Source organism: Lytechinus variegatus, chromosome 17 (genome assembly GCF_018143015.1).
Source record: "Lytechinus variegatus isolate NC3 chromosome 17, Lvar_3.0, whole genome shotgun sequence".
Taxonomy (NCBI): domain Eukaryota; kingdom Metazoa; phylum Echinodermata; class Echinoidea; order Temnopleuroida; family Toxopneustidae; genus Lytechinus; species Lytechinus variegatus.
In genome coordinates this window covers 3,858,314-3,877,423 of record NC_054756.1, presented here as the reverse complement: position 1 = coordinate 3,877,423, position 19,110 = coordinate 3,858,314, and the positions used below count along the sequence as shown (strand labels likewise).

Genomic DNA, 19,110 nt, shown 5'->3' with positions numbered 1-19,110 from the left:
TAACACCAGATAGGTGTTTATACAACACCAATTAGTATCAAAACAGCATGGGTTTGATTCCAACGGACGACAGGAATATGAATAAGTTCATGCACCCCCCCCCCAAAAAAAGCAAATTGTTCATAATTAGGGGATCGTATGAAAAGATGAAATGAAATTCACCCCAATGTCATTTCAGGAGAGGGGGGGGGGGGTTAATTCAGGTTTTATATGTATCATACAAAGATGATGAAAAGAACCACAAGAGAAGAAGAAAAGATCAAACATCGTCACACTCTTTACCCCCACCCGACCTGATCAAATACCCCTCGTTATCAAGCCCTTTTGAAGTAAACACCGTCAAAGGTGTTCGCTATCTTCGAAAAATACACCCAAATTATGTGGTGGGGTGCTATTATTTTCGTTTCATCACGGCGCTGATGACCAGACCGTTATTTAACAAGAAAACGAGCTTGTTAAATAAACCAGTATCAGCGCTAATATATTGGCGAGTAATTACGTTGCTATTTTCATCTCGATTAAAGTTTGGAATAAACTGCCCGTAAAATGTGTTGACACCTTTGTACACAACCGGAGACGAAAATCCCTGGATAAATAAATGGTAATTGTTTGGCTAAACGAGGTCGGAATGGAAACACTTATTGGATGTGCTCTGATAAACCACACACGTTTGAAATGTACGGGGTAGGGTTTGAATTGGTTTGGGAATCGAAAATAAAATTAAACGCTCGATTATCCTTTAAAAAGAATTATAGAAATGAATGCGCAATGAAAACGAAAAGGACGAGTGGAAGTAATTACACACTTGATTGCGATATGCAGGCCATGTGAATTGACAACCGTGGTATATGCTTTTGCCGAGGGTGTTGATATATCGTAATAAATAAAAATAAATATAATGATAAATTCCATCACGGTTATAAAACTATCCTGCACAAGATACGAAATAGCCCTAATACTGTAATGTTATGTATTGTTTGGTATTTCATATGCAAATGCATCATAATTCGGTTTGGCCGCCATGATCTATGCTTTTTATCAAATAAACAATAATCTATTTATCAATCTATCTTTCTTTCTATCTATCTCTCTATCTATCTATCTATCTATCTACTTACCTACCAACCTACCTACCTACCTATCTATCTCACACGCATGCACAAAATGACTTGTTTTGATAGTATTGTGTAGGCCTACTAATATAGGGCCTAAATAAAATGTAAAGCCATGTATGGAAGAATGCATGTTTCCTTCCTGATAGAAAGAGAGGGAGAGATAGAGAGAGAGAGGGGGGGGGGCGATGGGGAAATAGGGGTCATAAACAATATGAATTACTAATAATGGTCACTAAAACATAATGGCCCGTGTATACCGCGGTCAAGGCGATATGCTGGTAACGTAATTTCCAAACCTTTTCGATGAGTGACCGCATCCATAATATTTTAAGATGTTAATAAATCGAAATGAGAGCACAATTACTTCCTTTAGAATAATAAATAACCATGCACTGGAGAGGGTTTGACCCTTCTATAGCCCTCGCCCCGAATATGACCTCTGTCGTTCATAGTTGGTCAGTCCATACCTATGTATTTCCAGTTATATAAATAGGAAAAAAAAGATTCAATATTAATCTTGAATGCATTTATGATGAGGGTAATTAATAACCTACATATCATATAGGCCTAATCCGGAAATTTTGTAGGTTACAATTAGTGCTCGTATCTTGTGACATGATCGTTGATTACCGCTCCGAGCGAAAAATTATAAAAAAAAAAATAAAGTAGGGTTGCGTGTAGATTGAAGTACTAGCAGAGATAGCAGAAGAGAAAATAAGTGTGTTACCAAGTAGCAAAGCAGGGGCCCGTTTCATAAAGCTGTTCGTAAATTAAGAGCGACATTAAGAACGACTGGTGAACCTTTCTTACGCGCTTCACCATCACTAATGAATATACCATATGCCACAAAAAAGGATGACCAGTCGTCCTTAAAGTCGCTCTTAACTTACGAACAGCTCAATGAAACACCCACCACGTACCTTCATCAACATATATAAAATCATAGGCTAATTTATCCTCTGTATTTCAAAAAGTTATCCCAAAAGATGTATTTTATGAATTTTAACCATTAACATACAGTTAATGAAGATCGACAAGACATTTCAATTAAATTTGCTTGCTGGCTACAGGCGACATCGTCTCCTAATTAGCAATACCGCCCCCTATTGTTGAGTGGACAAACTAATCATCTTGACCTACATTCGGACAGCTCCTTGACCGCTAGTCTTAGGTCTAGGGGTCACTGAAAGGTCATCGAATTGTGCTAAAAATCGAGTAGTCTTTCGGAAGAGTATATTTTATTACAATTGACACACTTTCAGCAACGTTAATAGTAATTAAAATTCATAAATAAATCTGTCTGTGCTAATGATTAAAAATATCTTTAGTGTAAGTTTCATATTTATCCTGTTTATACAACTTTTAACCAACCATCCCTTTGTCGTTAGATTATTTTTAATCCTATCATTCCGTGATTATTTATCTCATAAAAACTGATATATTTTTTTTTTTAATGAAGCCCCCTTCGAAATGTTGCCTCCTACGAAGTGACGACGAAATTATGTCCCCCTTTTTATTTTTTAAACTTTCTTCCACGAGCGTACATAAGAATGTTTTCGAAGTGTCATTTTCCATTCTTTCTCTTGTTTTCTTTTTTTTGATGGGGCAGCTATTTTTGTATTAAAGTGAAAACTTTTGGGGGGTCAAATTATTTTGTGCTTTCCACAATGAAATAGTTCTATTGTGGGGCTATATCATTCAGGGGAGCACAAAATGATGTTGACAAAAACAGTTCACATGAATATTATTCGTCTCACTTCTTGCGAATATTCTGCACATGTTCTTTCTTTGATAGCTCTATAGAATGAGTGTGAGCTCTAAGAATGGTTGATTAAAATCCAGTGGATTAGATGATGATCTGTACTCATATCATATGTTTATTTAAGGTGAACGCTACCATCATCTGTCCGTTAATGGTATACCAAACGGGGGGATTCGGAAGTCAAATGTTTGTATCTTTATTTCATTGTAAGGTCTAGGTAATTAGACTATGGTTTGACCCTATTCCTTTTCCCTCTGCTTTAAGATTCTGATTGACAGTGTTTACATCCTACACTCGTTCATAGAAATGTGGTAATCCAAATGATAAACCCTATTTCTTCCTTCCAGCCTCTCTTTTCTCCACCCCCATCTGAGACCCGGCGACGGTTTCACGAGTTCCAACTGTTGTAACTTTTGCCATTATGGCAACTACCATGGTAACATGGCTCAGCAGCCAATCAGAATCAAGGTTTCTATGGAAGTTACAATAATAGCAAATATATAAGTTTTATTCTTCATCGTTATTTTTCTTGAAATGTACCCCGTAATTTTAAACGTTCGACTAATGCATGAACAAACTGATGAAAACATAATAAAACATGTGGAGTGTTGTGGCCCAGTGGATTAGTCTTCGGACTTTGAAACAGAGGGTCGTGGGTTCGAATCCCAGCCATGGCGTAATTTCCTTCAGCAAGAAACTGATCCACAATGTGCTGCACTCAACCTAGGTGAGGTAAATGGGTATAGGTAGGAAGTAATTCCTTAACTTAAGCTGTGTGCGCTATGAACGCCTAGCTTAGCCGGGTAATATAGGAGCGCCTTGAGCACCACAAGATGGATATGAGCGCAATATAAATACCCTATATTATTATTATTATAATTACTATTGTCATAGGCGAATTAATAGATGAAGAGTAATAATAATAAACAATTTATTCCTATGATAGTCTCTGTTCCAGCCACCGCAAACTGCTCTGTTTTTAAACAATCTTTTCCATTCGCCCATATACTGTAGACTCACACCATTCTTCTCAGCTTTTTTCACCCCTCCTATTTTGGCGGTAAACTTTGAAATGGTGTTTTTCTCTTAGAAAAAGTGTAAAGATCTTGAGGAACGACCCCTCCCCCCTCTCCATCATTTCAATCGCGAGGTTGTTAATCATGATAAAAGCAAAGAGATATCACATCAATCTTCGGGATTATTTTCGATGAAACTTTATTTACGAACAGATCAGTTTCATGGATCAATCTCGTAGAATTAACCTGCCAAACAGAACGAAGATATATCACTAGTATCGCCGCCGCCGCCACCCCCCATCCGACTGCCCTATCAAGCTCTCCCCCCCCCTCTCTTCCACCATAGAGCTATTGGAATAGCTCCATGATCATCCCGTTCTCCCCCTTCTTTCTACACTCCCTCATTCCCCCTCTATATCTTCTCTCTACATCCCCCTGTCTCTCTTTCTCTCTCTGTCTGTCACCTTGTACTTATACTTCCTCACACGTTTCCATTGATAATTTTCATTTTACTTCCTGAAGAGATCATTAATTAAGCTCCAAGAACAGGAAGGGTTCTGCCTCACTTAAAAAATAAGAAATCAATTTCCTAAAGAATTGTCCATAACGTGATTATTAGAATTGATTATTTATAATTTTCATTTTGCTTCCTGAAAATATCATTAATTAAGCTCCAAGAATATAGGAAGGGTTCTGCCTCATTTTAAAAATAAGAAATCAATTTCCTAAAGAATTGTCCATAACGTGACTATTAGAATTGATTATTTATAATTTTCATTTTGCTTCCTGAAAATATTTTAAAAATAAGTAATCAATTTCCTAAAGAATAGTCCATAACGTGATTATCAGGATTGATTATTAGTTGAGTTAATATGATTTGTCATTGACCTAAACCAGCCTAAGGTTTATTATTTTTGGCGACGAAAACACGTCTAACCGTGTCGTTTGGAGGGCAGATGAGTGTCGCCTCCATTCTATCCTATCCGTCATCTCTTCGACAAGTAGGGCAACTCGGTGACCAATCGCTGTCCATTGTCATGGTCATGTGATATACAGGGTCTTGAGCCTGGGAAGATGGGATTGTTGTCATCCTGATTGTCTCTTGGGAGAGCAATCCGGAAGTATGAAAATAATTTTCCATTTAAGCTTGACGAATATAGCCGTACCTCCAGAATATATCAGTCTATCTATGGAATGCAGCATTTTATTTAATTTGTAAGAAATTACTTGAATGGAGCTAAGAGTCCGGGCAAAATATACATTATTCATTTTCAAATATGAAATTACAGCTCACAATCTAACCATTTAAATATAAAAGGAGTCTTGCAAATGCAGTCTTGTTTCGAGAAATAAGTTCGAGCGAAGTACTTCATTTTGTTTGAATCGGGACCCAAGGTAGGGCAATTATTACCAGAATTACTTGAGGAATTTTATGGCCAAGTTACGGTGCTCAATTTGAAGGCTGACGGCAATCTACCTAGCTTGCGCGAAGAAGGTCGAGTTCAAGATGCACTTAAGATGCGGTTAAGAACGAACGATTATCGGATGTGTCCCTACAAATCACCAAAAGTTGTGTTATAACACGGACTGGAATGGCAATGTTGATTACAAGCAATTGCAATGTGACTTTATTTTACTCAATCATGATGCCGAATAGGTGGGGTTTTTTGGCTGATAAATTTTTAGTAGCATTTACACGGTCATTTAAATCAACATAAGCATCTTCTGCAAATATTCATAATAATTGCCATCGCCACTGAAAACATAATCATCCTCACCACCACCACCACCATCATCATCATCATCTACAATTACATCGTCACCGTCACAATCAACATCGTCACCATCTCGATTAACATCGTCGTCATCACAATCAACATCGTCACCATCACAGTCAACATCGTAATCATCGCAACAACATCGTCATCCTAACCTTTACCATCGTCATTATCACAATAATCATCCTCACCATCAACATTGACATCGTCACCATCACAATCAACATCCTCATCATCATATCAACATCGTCACCGTCACAACCAACATCGTCACCATCACAACCAACATCGTCACCATCACAACCAACATCGTCACCATCACAATCAACATCGTCACCACCACAATCAACGTCGTCACCATCACAATCAACATCATCACCATCACAATCAACGTTTGTCACCATCACATTCAACATCGTCACCATCACAATCAACATCGTCACCATCACAATCAACATCGTCACCATCACAATCAACATCGTCACCATCACATTCAACATCGTCACCATCACAATCAACATCGTCACCATCACATTCAACATCGTCACCATCACAATCAACATCGTCACCATCACATTCAACATCGTCACCATCACATTCAACATCGTCACCATCACAATCAACATCGTCACCATCACAATCAACGTCGTCACCATCACATTCAACATCGTCACCATCACAATCAACGTCGTCACCATCACAATCAACATCGTCACCATCACATTCAACATCGTCACCGTCACATTCAACGTCGTCACCATCACAATCAACATCGTCACAATCACATTCAACATCGTCACCATCACAATCAACATCGTCACCATCTCAATCAACATCATCACCATCACATTCAACATCGTCACCATCACAATCAACGTTTGTCACCATCACATTCAACATCGTCACCATCACAATCAACGTCGTCACCATCACAATCAACATCGTCATCATCACAAGCAACATCGTCACCATCACATTCAACATCGTCACCATCACATTCAACATCGTCACCATCACAATCAACATCGTCACCATCACATTCAACATCGTCACCATCACAATCAAAATCGTCACCATCACATTCAACATCGTCACCATCACATTCAACATCGTCACCATCACAATCAACATCGTCACCATCACAATCAACGTCGTCACCATCACATTCAACATCGTCACCATCACAATCAACGTCGTCACCATCACAATCAACATCGTCACCATCACATTCAACATCGTCACCATCACATTCAACATCGTCACCATCACAATCAACATCGTCACCATCACATTCAACATCGTCACCATCACAATCAACATCGTCACCATCACAATCAACGTCGTCACCATCACAATCAACATCGTCACCATCACATTCAACATTGTCACCATCTAACATGACCAGTTTGACCACCAACATAATTGTTAATACCATTACGTAAACCATCACCCGGTACATCATCATTTTCATCAAGACATGAAAACAATCACAATCACGTCATCCAACCGCCTTGATGCAATATAAGAACGTGAATAGGAGCCTCTCAATGTTTTATTTGTTTGTTATTTTTTTCTATAGCTTATCCCGTAGCTACTTTTACCACAATCCTTTTAAATGCACCTGCGACCATGGAAACGGTAATATTTTCAACAAGTTCATTTCCATTTTGTTTTCTTCACATCTCTCTAATCCCAGGTGTACATATTTATTGGAAATGACCTGCGATGTGAAACAGAAATTAATGACCTACAAACCCCCGAACTTAGCATTTAACTTTACTGCCATTTTTATTTTTATCGAGTTCAATCCTAGAGGCAGGTCAACACTCGCAGACTACAATCAATTTATGTGTATCTGCTTCCGCGCCAAATCAAACATTGAACGGGGGTATAATCCGGGTCGTGCCAATTCCAACACTATTTGTATACATATGGGACCGAGGGTCAGGATCTGTGTATTTGCATACAACCTGACCTGAATTCTGTCTGGAGTGTACTGTAGCCTTGAAAATGGTTCTTTACAAATTTCATCCAAAATTGGCGATGGTAGTTGACCGCCAATTACGAATAAAAACCACAAAGCTGAAGGATAAGATCCCTTTCTTGCAATAATTACCACATGAATTATTCAATGCTTTGCGCAAATAACCGCCCGTGCTCTATATTCTTTTTTATTGTTTGTAAAACATCTTGAAAGTAGGTTGTGGAATAAGCGAATCCACTTCAAAATGTCAAAAGGCGTAGAGGTTCAAGAAATGCCCGATAAACATCTCGAACGTATAAGTTTGAAATCAAATACCGTTGCCTTTCAAAACGAGATGTGCTAAATATATTTGTCGACTGGAATCAGGTCAAGGCATAAACCTCTGGAATGTCATCACATCACAGACGAGAAATGTGATGTAAGTATGGTTTGAGTGGTTGACATCATATTTAACATGTTTAAAGACGACATCTCCAGTGACTTTGAGAATGGAAGTTAGCAATATGGAAGTGTAAATATAGGCCGAAATCAAATAACCATTAATCAGGTTTATTTATTTATTTATTGATTGATTCATTTATTTATTTATTTATTTATTTATTTATTTATTTATTTATTTATTTATTTATTTATTTATTTATTTATTTATTTATTTATTTATTTATTTATTTATTTATTTATTTATTTATTTATTTATTTATTTATTTATTTATTTATTTATTTATTTATTTATTTATTTATTTATTTATTTATTTATTTATTTGTTTATTTATTTATTTTTCATTCATTTATTTATCATTCATTCATTTATTTACTGTTTTGTTTATTTATTTAGTATTCATATTAGTTAGTTATTTATTTGTTTATTCATTGGTATTTAAATGTAAATATAAATACTGACCATCAGCACATGCTGAAGGGGCCAATTCACATATTTGTGACGTCGCCGATAAACTTCCTTTTTAGGCAATGTCCACATATACATGTAGGCCTTCGATAAAACTGCAATATTTTTTTTTTAATAGAAACAACCTCACAATTAAACGTTCATGTCCCTAAAAATATGAGAGCAAAATGTGTCATCAAGATAGCTGGATATTTCGAGCATGCATTTATAGTGAATGATCTCTATATCAAGCATGCTTCGCTTCCATACCGTCTCTCTCCGAATTAAATTAAACATTATCATCCTCATCAAAAATTGATTTGAGGCAAATCTAACCTGACCCTTTTGTGATTAGTGGCCCTGGATACCACATTAACCCATTAAGTGCTTAGTATCGTTAGTCTACAGGGTAACCGGACGAGGTTTTATAAATTTCTATGCTTGCGATATGAAGACTGTTTGCAATGTCCCAAGTGCAAGTAGGCCATTTACAGTTTTAATATTTCTATAACTTGTTACAAAGCTGAAACGATGAAACATGATCTTGATACCGACACAGGCGTCAGATTTGGTCCACTTAAAATAATGCCTATGGTAAAGTCACTCCGGTGAAACCGACTATCCAGACCTGTCAAAGATATTACGTTATTACCAATGCCATATCTTACGTCGAGTTGGAGTCGGTTTCACGGATAACGCTTGCGTGTTTCCTTGCAGTGTGATCCATCAGACCCACATGAAATCATAACGCCTATACAGCATATAGGCACATAGTAGCTAAGACAACTTGAGGTTTTTTTTACTTCAAGTTTGTGGGTGGCATATATAAATTCATGGAAGTAAATTTATGGAGGATCTCATCTTACCGCCAATATACGTGCTGTCTGCTCTGGCATGGCGTCGAGCTGGTCACGAACCGGCCTGATTTGTCATCCATGGGTCCTTTCCCGCCAAATTCCCTGGAGCAGACGACACTCGCCATGGTGATTGGGTGTGAGTAGGATGAACACCTGAAATATCAAATTCAATGCCGGGAATGAGATGGGAGGTGGCACTTTAATGATGCATGGAGGATGGTGAGGGGGGGGGGGTCGATAGAATGGCAGAGGTGTACCAAGGCATGTATAGATCAATCCAGGAAATATTCTGAAATAGCGTTACACTATTCTTTTGGAGATGAACTAGAAACAAATGTGTCACAAATGAACCAATGTTGCTTAAGATTCCTTGACATGAATGCATTAAAAAGGGGAGGATCTGAGTACAATAAAACGGTTCAACTCTATCTGCAAAACAATCGAGGATTACAATATTAACATTCAAACCACAGACATGACAGAAGAAGATATTGACACAGATTTATATTCATACAGTTCTTTTTTTCGGGATGTAAATGTGTAAATTTACAGGAGCGTGCAAGCTATTCGAACCGCGATAAAAACAAAGCCTTGAACTTTTGAAAGGATTTGCAAGGGTTTTATTTATAACTTGGACTCTATCCAGGATTACAGATTAAATTAATGAACATGGTGAACTTGGTTTAAAGGAGCAGGCTGAAAGTGCAAGTGGATATGAAATACGAATTGCAATGGATCACATCATCATGAATATTTACCCCCCCCCCCCGGCCAATAAACAACAAAACCTAAAAGACCAGCACGAAGGGGGGGTGAAGGAATGTGAAAATGTTGCCATATTATATATACATTTTATTTTATTTCTGCATTCACGATATGTATGCAACATATCATATACGAAGGTAATGCTTTTAAGTTTTAGCCCCCCCAAATACAATAGATATAATATAAGGAATGAAAATAAACATTAATAAGATGCATTATTCACTTGAAAGAAAATATCGTAGTTTAAAATAATGCAGGAGATCGCCATCGTGAGCGATTAAGGTTGAAAATGATGGTGGCTCCGTAAAATGGTACATAAATTTATTTCTTCATTGGTAGAGAATTTGTCACGTTTATAGATAAACTTACCCTCACCCGTTCAAAGTTGCACGATTTCGTTAAATAATAGTATTTCGTAACCTGCCATATTATTTTTCATATCAATATTCGCCCCGAGGGGTATACATTTGTTGAATGATGGAAACATTTAGACGCATCTATCTCACTTTTATCCAAATGTTTTATCACTACTCATTAATTCCAAACATTGTCACTTCAGGAGGTGCTTCAGTCAAGCACACGGACCATCATGATTCCCAAAAGGCGTTGCCATATTCTATTTCGTGCCAAAAGGAATGTCGCCATCGCGATTAAAGAAATCAGACCACGTGACCGAGAGAACAGACCAATCACGACACGCCCTTTGATAACCAGTGACAGATCGAGTCCGCAGTTATAGTTTCCGATGATTGTCGCTCAATTACATAGAGGGAAACCACGGAGTTACAAGGGCTATCATCTCAAGAGTGACTGTTGGTGAGAAGGGACAATCCAATTCATGGTGTTTTAAAGCACTAGAGTCAGTACGACATAAACTATGAAATACAAAAAGGATGAAATGACGATAAATCGCATGGAGCGAGTTTTAAGGACATAAAGTTCAATGACATAATCCTACCATGACATAATCATACCATTCTAAAAATTGTTGCTTCAGAATGATCATAGAATTTCGTATATTTTATCAAAGTGATTATGATCATAAATTATCTACTTCTCTGTTTTCCTAATTTCGGATCGATAGACACATTGATATGGTCCTGTGTGATTACAAAAACCAGAGAACTTTTAGCTGATACCACAATCATGAAATTGCCAAGAAAAAAATAACCATGGGAAATGATAGGCCTACATACATGACATAAGAATGAAAGAAATCAATTTTTGTTTCACCGTTTCATGTTGTCTTTTTAAGGAATTTAGTTTGGCACGCCATACCAAAAGTGATGACGATAACATGAGATCATGTGTGGTATGTAAATCTTCATTAAAAATGTGCTATTTAATCTTTTGACGTAGTCCAAGGCTAAATTTAGAATAAAACTTGGCAAAGCGTCGTGATCATTGCGTAATATTGCTACCTTTTAAATATCAGTCGCGGCTAGCATGACGCTGCCATAATTATATCGTCCGCGCGAGGCTGTGGCGACACGTTTACTAAATTGGAGACCTATCAAGGCTTTACCAAAATAAAATATTCTGTCTGGCTAATGTATGATATCGAGTCAATCATATCCTGCTCGTTCCCCGTTTAACTTTCAAGGCCGGATTGGTTAAACTGGGAAATTCTAGAAATAAAACGCCAAAAGATAAGGGATCCATCGCATATATTTGGAACAGCAGCGGTGACCGACAACAAACCCAACGAATAGTTAGGCAGTTTAGAAGCCGACTGTCAACAGTTTTGAAGGGACTTTTTCATTTGCATAACTGCTTAAAGGTATTGTTTAACTTCGTAAGCAACCGATTTAAAAAATTCTCAAACCAAGATGAAAAATGTGTACAAGTGCATGTATGAGAACTAATAAACCCCGAAAACAACCATTATTGAGAATGAAAAGCTAAAACTACAAGACAAACCCCGATTATGTAAATGGCGTCTTATAGACACCTAAATAGTACACATAAGTGTATGGGATGAAATTAAGATGGTGTTTCTGGTCACTTTATACATGTTTTTCAATTTTTGAAGCACTAAATAATTATTTTCGAACGCAATTTTTTCTGGGCTTCATTTGTGTAACATATCGTAGACACAGGTGACAAGTGTGACCTTCTAGTACGGATTTTTTTAAATTCAAACCAATGTTAACCAATCACTTTAAACCTTTGGACAATTATACCTTTATTGATAAAAGAACAAAACGAAAAACATCGGTCTAAAACGAAATACTGAAACATATTTTAAATAAAAATACTGAAACACATCGATAAGAAGAAGAATTAAATGCGTATTATTTTATACGCCATGAGCTTGATGAATATATACAATTTTGTATCATATTCAGATATTGCAGGGGATATAGTGTGAATAAAAACGGGCCAAGCTACAACTCTGAGCTCAAATCGGGAAGTGTATAGCAAAACGATTGACCAATCGTAAAATATTGTGAAACCATTTAAAAAATCACTGCTTTACAATAAAATATGTAATTTTTATTTTAATGAATGGCAAAACATGGCAAATTAGATGGTAATTCGGCAGGACAGATCTCGACCACAAACAATGTAATCATCAGCTTCCGATAAGATAATGGAAGTGTCAATAGCGCCTTCCGATACGAATAAATCTTAATCAAATATATGATTTTGCGCCTCTCTATCAAAATTAACTGATAACTGATTCAAGATTTTTTTTAAAATCATGTCTCTAGTACATCTACAGAAAGTAAACAGAACAGGGGTGGGGGGCAGTGAGTAGTTGAAAGCTTTGTACAAAGGAAAATTTTCCGTCCTTTCGAAGTCAGTGTGATCCAAATGAGACAATCAAATAACCATAGACGACAAACTACCTTCAGCTCCAAAAAGAAAACCCACCCCACTCAAAAAGAAAAAAAAACACACACAAAAACAGTAACAAAACAAACAAAACAGAAAGGGGTTGGGGAGAACGCCCGGGGGGGCCACTTACATTGACGAGTGGATACCATGCGCGACCAAAAAAACACGTAAAAAGGATGTCCTTTTCACGATAGGGCGCGTTACGTACGTAACGTGAAAAGGGTGTCAAAAACACAAAAATAATGAAAAAAGGGTATCTATTTCGCTAGGAAAATTACGTGTTTAGGGTCGAATTTGCGAGGATGATAAAACAAAATTAAAATGTTTTATAAAGGATGTCCTTTTTGCCCCAACACTACGTGTTTAGAGTCGTATTTGCGCGAGGTGTAGAAGGTGGGGTCGTACTAAACCAAAAAGGTAAAGCCGACAACCAAAGGACCCGTAACAATAAAACATTCCTGTACTTGTTTAGGGGTTCATTTCAGGGAATATTTGCCAAGAGTATCGTTTTGTTTCCAATACTTGCTAAGGGTAGGGTTTCACACGCCAATACTTGTTATAAGGGGTGCATTTTCAGAATATGGAAATTACGTGTTTAGGGTGCTTTTCGAGACCCCATGGTCGCGCATGGTATCCACTCGTGAATGGAAGTGGCCCCCCCGGGGGAGAACGTAAAGTAATGACTTAATGACCATGAATGTACTATTCCTACTAAAAAAAATTCCCACACTCTTAAAATAGCTGGGCAAAAAATGCCCAACTTTTCCAACCCTAGGCACCTACACTGGCCACCCAACTATTGGTTAAAATATGCCCAAATTGGGTAATAAAACTAATAAATTTGCTCAATTGGATAATAACTGCCCAGAATATATATATATATGCCAACATACATTACCCAACAGGGTGGACAGTGTGTTGCCCAACATTTTCAGTGTGTATGAGATCATTGACATCAAAACAACAATACACTTGCAAACAAATGAAAATATATAGAAAAATAACAAAAAAATAAAGGTTATTTGCATCCTCTCCTATTTATTCATGCTTCACAAAAAAGACAATTCTGGGGCAGTAAACACTAGACAGGAAGAGAAAGATATGTTATCCGGTGCGTAGGCCTGTGTAAATATTGAACTGATTTGTATAACTGTATATATCTAAGGTCTGTAAGGATTATTATGCAACCATGCCATGCGCAATTCTCGGATAAAAAAGATTAAAAACGAAGCTACAGCATGCATGGGAGAATTATGAAATACTAAGATGTTTCCTCCGTGGGATAAATGAAATATTGAAAGGAATATATCGGGATCTATTCAGATGAATATCAATCATAATTAACATGTTTAATAGAGCATACTCTCATTTACCTAAACCACAGACGGGGTAAGGTCATATCCGAAACAAACACAAAATGTGCCAGCCGATCCAAAGTGACATTTTTCTTGGTGATTGTATATTTGTTTCAATTTTACTGTTATTTTTCATTTTTCTAGAACGAAAAAAAAAGGTGAGAGATGAATGAAAAAACGATGTTAGTCATGTTAGTACTGACAGAGTGCCAACATAAATATCTAATTTGTTAAGAATATACTTCTATTACAGGGGCCGCGGAACCGGGGGGGGGGGGCTTCAGCCCCTCATCTCTTTCCAAAACCGTGTACAAAAACGTAAAAGTGACCATCTGATTGTGGTTTTTGCATGGTCAGACCCCCTCCATCCCCACTTTCGGCTCACCCCCCCCCCACCCCACTTCCAAACCGTTCCGCGGTCCCTGCATTGATATTTCTACTGAAAAACACATTTTTATTCTTTAAAGTTTTATTGCAATTTGACAATGGGGATAGCGTATTCTCCTTTTTTAAAAGGCACATCCTTATGTATTATTATTATCAGTATTATTATCATTATTATAATAATAATGATAAAAATAATACTGATAATAATAAGGATTATTATTATTGTTGATGTTATCATTATCATCATTAGTATTATTATTATCATTACTATTATCAGTATTATTATTGTCATTATCATTATTATTATTGTGAGGAGCAAAAGCACTTTGGTTGTTGTTGCTGTTTTCTTTTGCATGTCAAGAACAAATTGTCTGCCAACTTGACCAGCAACTATACTCTTCAAAACACAGAACTAAAAATAGATAGTGTGCGGTCATTGGACTATCCTAAGGTCATTGTTATTGATTGGTGTCATGGTGATTGGGATGCTTTCACCGGTACACGTGGTTCCTACGAGTATGTTGTCACTATCAGGTGCATATCAGGGGTATAGGGGGTAGTCCCCCCCTCCGGTCCAGATAGTGCCCCACCCCAGTGGATTTTCGTTGTTGTTGTTGTTTGCTTTTTTCTTTGCAATTGTTTTAAAAGTAATATACAGTACACACAAATTCATCATGCATTCACCTGAATAAAAATCGTGCTGTATCTTTATAATGAAATACATTATGCATACCTGTGTGACAAATAGAAAAGAGAAAACTTTTAAGCTTGCTCCTATAGGCGGATAATTACAAATGGAAAAAAAAATTAACGCATATATTCTTGTAACATCGTCGTCAGGTAGGTCTATAAGTTGTGCTTCGATTATCTATTTCCTGGATTTAAAAGAAAATGTTACTTTGACACAATGCATGTGTACCTTTTTCAAACTTCATCGTTGTCATCATACCACAAGTATTTTTTTCTTCATTTAATTGTGTCTGAACCCAAGCAGTCAGCAAAAATTATTTCCTCTTTATTTTTTTATTTTTCAAAATCTAATGGTCATCAACATCCTTAATAAATTGTATACAGTCCAACAATGGCATTTCGATATTTTAATAAAAATAAGTATTTACATTGTTTTTCTATATCATTGTATGCTTCGAATTTACTTTTTTTTTATTTCCCCCACTTTAATAATGTTCTTCTTTATTTTGTTTGGTTATATTTATTGTCTGATATTTACGTGTTGCATTTCATATTTGAATTACACGCCCTGTATGCCTTCCTTGTTCGTCGAGAAGAGATATCTCGAGTATAAACGTTTTGTTATCTTTGTCATGTTTGTGTACATGTATGGTTTCGAAATAAAGATGTTATTTATAAAATTAATAAATAAATAAATATTGAAGCAAGGAAGAGGCAATTGGGCCTACACATTAAAAGCGCTATTTAAGATTTTATTCAACGCTGTTTATATATGAACCTTACAGCTTTTAATTGTTTAACCATTGAAACAATCATGTTTAAGTTATTGAAGATTAGATTTTGAAAATTAAACTTTGTTGCTTAAGATTTATACATTTGTTTAAACTGTTTAAACAATTACTGTAAAGTTAATATAGTAAACATTTGTTTAAACTGTTATAAGGTTAATGTTGTAAACAGAATGTATATTTTTTTAAACTGTGTACATATCCTTAAATTTACAACACGTTCTTCTACAATTATTTTAGTTCAGACGTGTACTTTTCCCTTCAGTTAAAATTGTATTTTAGCATCATTTTCTAAGGTGAATTTACATGGATTACCCAATAATTAATTTTTACCAGTGGCGAATTAATCACTTATTTCTTTACATAATTATCTTCACACTATCATGGAAACACAAAACAAATGTAATACTATTACGTAATATCCCCATACCCTGGGGCCGGAGTTGAGCGTTTCTTGCTCACTCTAATTTTATTCAATATAATTTATGTATGAAGGAAAGGTCAATTGCTGAAATAATATCATTTGAACGTGATTAATGCCATTACTTTGCCAGATTTTGTTGTTATGAATCATAAGAGCGTAATATGTTCTATTCATGAATGATAGATGGACGAAGAGAATCAATAATGCGCATGCATTTTCATTTTCTTGTTTGATTACAAACGCCGCACACATTATTTTGGACAAAATTATTCCCTCATTCCTTTAGCCAAAAATGTAGAATAATGATATTCATTATATTTGTGATGAAGTATTGACAAATTAAAAAGAATAAAGTCCTTATACTGAATTCAATCGCATGTTTTTATTTTTTTCCATCAAAGGGGTCACTTTTAATTTACCCATCAAGCTATACAGCGATCCTTTTGAGATACCTAATGATGTGGTGATAATATAGCTAGGTGGTTTTAATTTGAACTGCAATAATGTACTATTCTTCTATAGGCATTGATTTGCAATTATCACACACCATGAACCCATATAAGTTGACTGATATAGCGAAATTGTGTTTTTCGAATCGAAAATTATAGGCCCATATAGCTTTTTTGAAAATACTTCCGTCAATGTAAAACTCTGCAATAAAAAAACGATACAAAGCTTGATATGTAGTTGTGTGATTTTGAAGACCACCACCTTGCCTGTGTTCCTCACTCACCTTAATACATAGACAGAAGATTACGTCACGATTTGAAAGTGTTAAAAGCATTATTTTTCAATTTTACTCCTTGTCATAATATCATTAAAAGGCACAATATATCACATCAAATAGACGACTATTTATCGAGTTTATGCACCACAAATGGCATAGAAATCACTTTTCAAAATTAATAAAATATTAGTAGGCCTATTTTATATTATTTATAAAACTAATCAAATGAGATGTGTAAGATGGTACTTTAAGTCTTTTATAATTGCTTGATATAAATGATTTCTTGTGTTCGTTCGTTAAATTCATGATTGATTTTATTCCTTTATTATTTTTTTTAAACTTAACTTGCATTACCTGATGAACCAAATAGTGAATTATTTAATAGAAGAACATAACAATGCCATAGTATCATAACTTCTCGAGGTAGGCCTACAGCATTTCTTTGCAAAACAATAATTTACAGCATGACCATATGCACGGTATGTCTCTTATTCACAATACAGGGAGTGGTCGTTGTAACACATTATTATGTATCGGAATGTCTCCTCCATTTTCTTACCCTTTTTTCTCTCCACTTCCTTTGTTCTCAAGCAGGTGCCCATCTCCTCTTCGAAGGTTGATTTCAGCAGAAATAATTCCAAATATAAATCCACTTTGGGGGGAGAAGATAGCTTGGGTATCACTTAAGGTCATCTGTTTGAGAAATCCAGAATTTTCAGCAATTTTCCGGCCGAAAATGCAAGTTGTTGGGAGGGAAGACATTTTGCGCCTTGCAAAAGTCGAGCTGAAGTGAAGGCATGAATCCTTTGTTCCAGCAGCAACGCGACTCGTGCAGACTCTCGTTGAAACAATGTTAAAATTAGTCATTGTTGAGCTCTTTAAAACTCTACAAAAATAACGGGCGAAGGAGTACATGTTGATCTTAAACTGGCATATTAATGCAGACATTTGTAGACCAGACTTGGTAATTTTTCACCTATCCTTTAGGAGTTTTCCCCTGCAGTATGCTAGCGTTTCTTACTGGAGATGCACCGGGCTGGTTCCCGCATACCGATACACTGACGCGCGTTCAGAAAGGGGAGAACAAAGCAAGTAAAATCTAATACCCCAGACTGTGTACGGCGTATACAGTATGCGTTTATACACATGTGTTTTTCCCCATGCATGTGGGGTAAGGGGCTGGGGATTCCATACACACAAAATGCACATAATTCGCATCCACCCAGTCAGTATTTTTATTAATATTTAATCACGTGACTCCTTTGTTCTAGGCGGGCAATTATTATGCACATTATGCAAATGATTCGAAGCAATAACTGCTTCCTTAATGTATGAGTTGGAGGCACTCGTGAATGGATAATCGATGTTTATTTCTTGTTTAATTTCGTTTAAGAATAGAAACCAAAAAATAATGATTTTGTCGAAGTTTGATTTTCATAAAAAAAAGAATAAGAAATAATATATAAACAAATCATATTCATACTCATATTGTGTTTTTTCAGGGCAAATGATTATTATTTTTCGAACACGTGCTAGCAGAAAAATTGTATCGATATTAAAAAAACAACTCGAGCTTATTAGCCTTAAAAATTATTTTAAAAAATCAATATCATAACGATTTATGAGATTACATCCGTATCAAATATAAATTAATATGGAAACTATAATATCAAGGTAAAATCTTGTCTTTAATGTATTTCATTTGACTGATTATAACGGATAAAATAATATACAC

At 36.0% G+C, this 19,110-nt stretch overlaps 1 protein-coding gene across 2 annotated transcripts in view; it reads right to left on the bottom strand.

Annotated features, from left to right (window-relative positions):
• LOC121430751 (MAP/microtubule affinity-regulating kinase 4-like) overlaps window positions 1-18,525 on the bottom strand; it is a 69,980-nt gene extending 51,455 nt beyond the window's left edge. For both annotated transcript variants that reach the window (XM_041628133.1, XM_041628134.1), the window contains exons 1-2: window positions 17,935-18,525; window positions 9,408-9,551 (exon numbers count right to left, since the gene is read on the bottom strand). The gene's annotated coding sequence lies outside the window, so the exon portion shown is untranslated. The remainder of the gene's footprint in view (window positions 1-9,407; window positions 9,552-17,934) is intronic.
• Window positions 18,526-19,110: the final 585 nt, after the last annotated feature.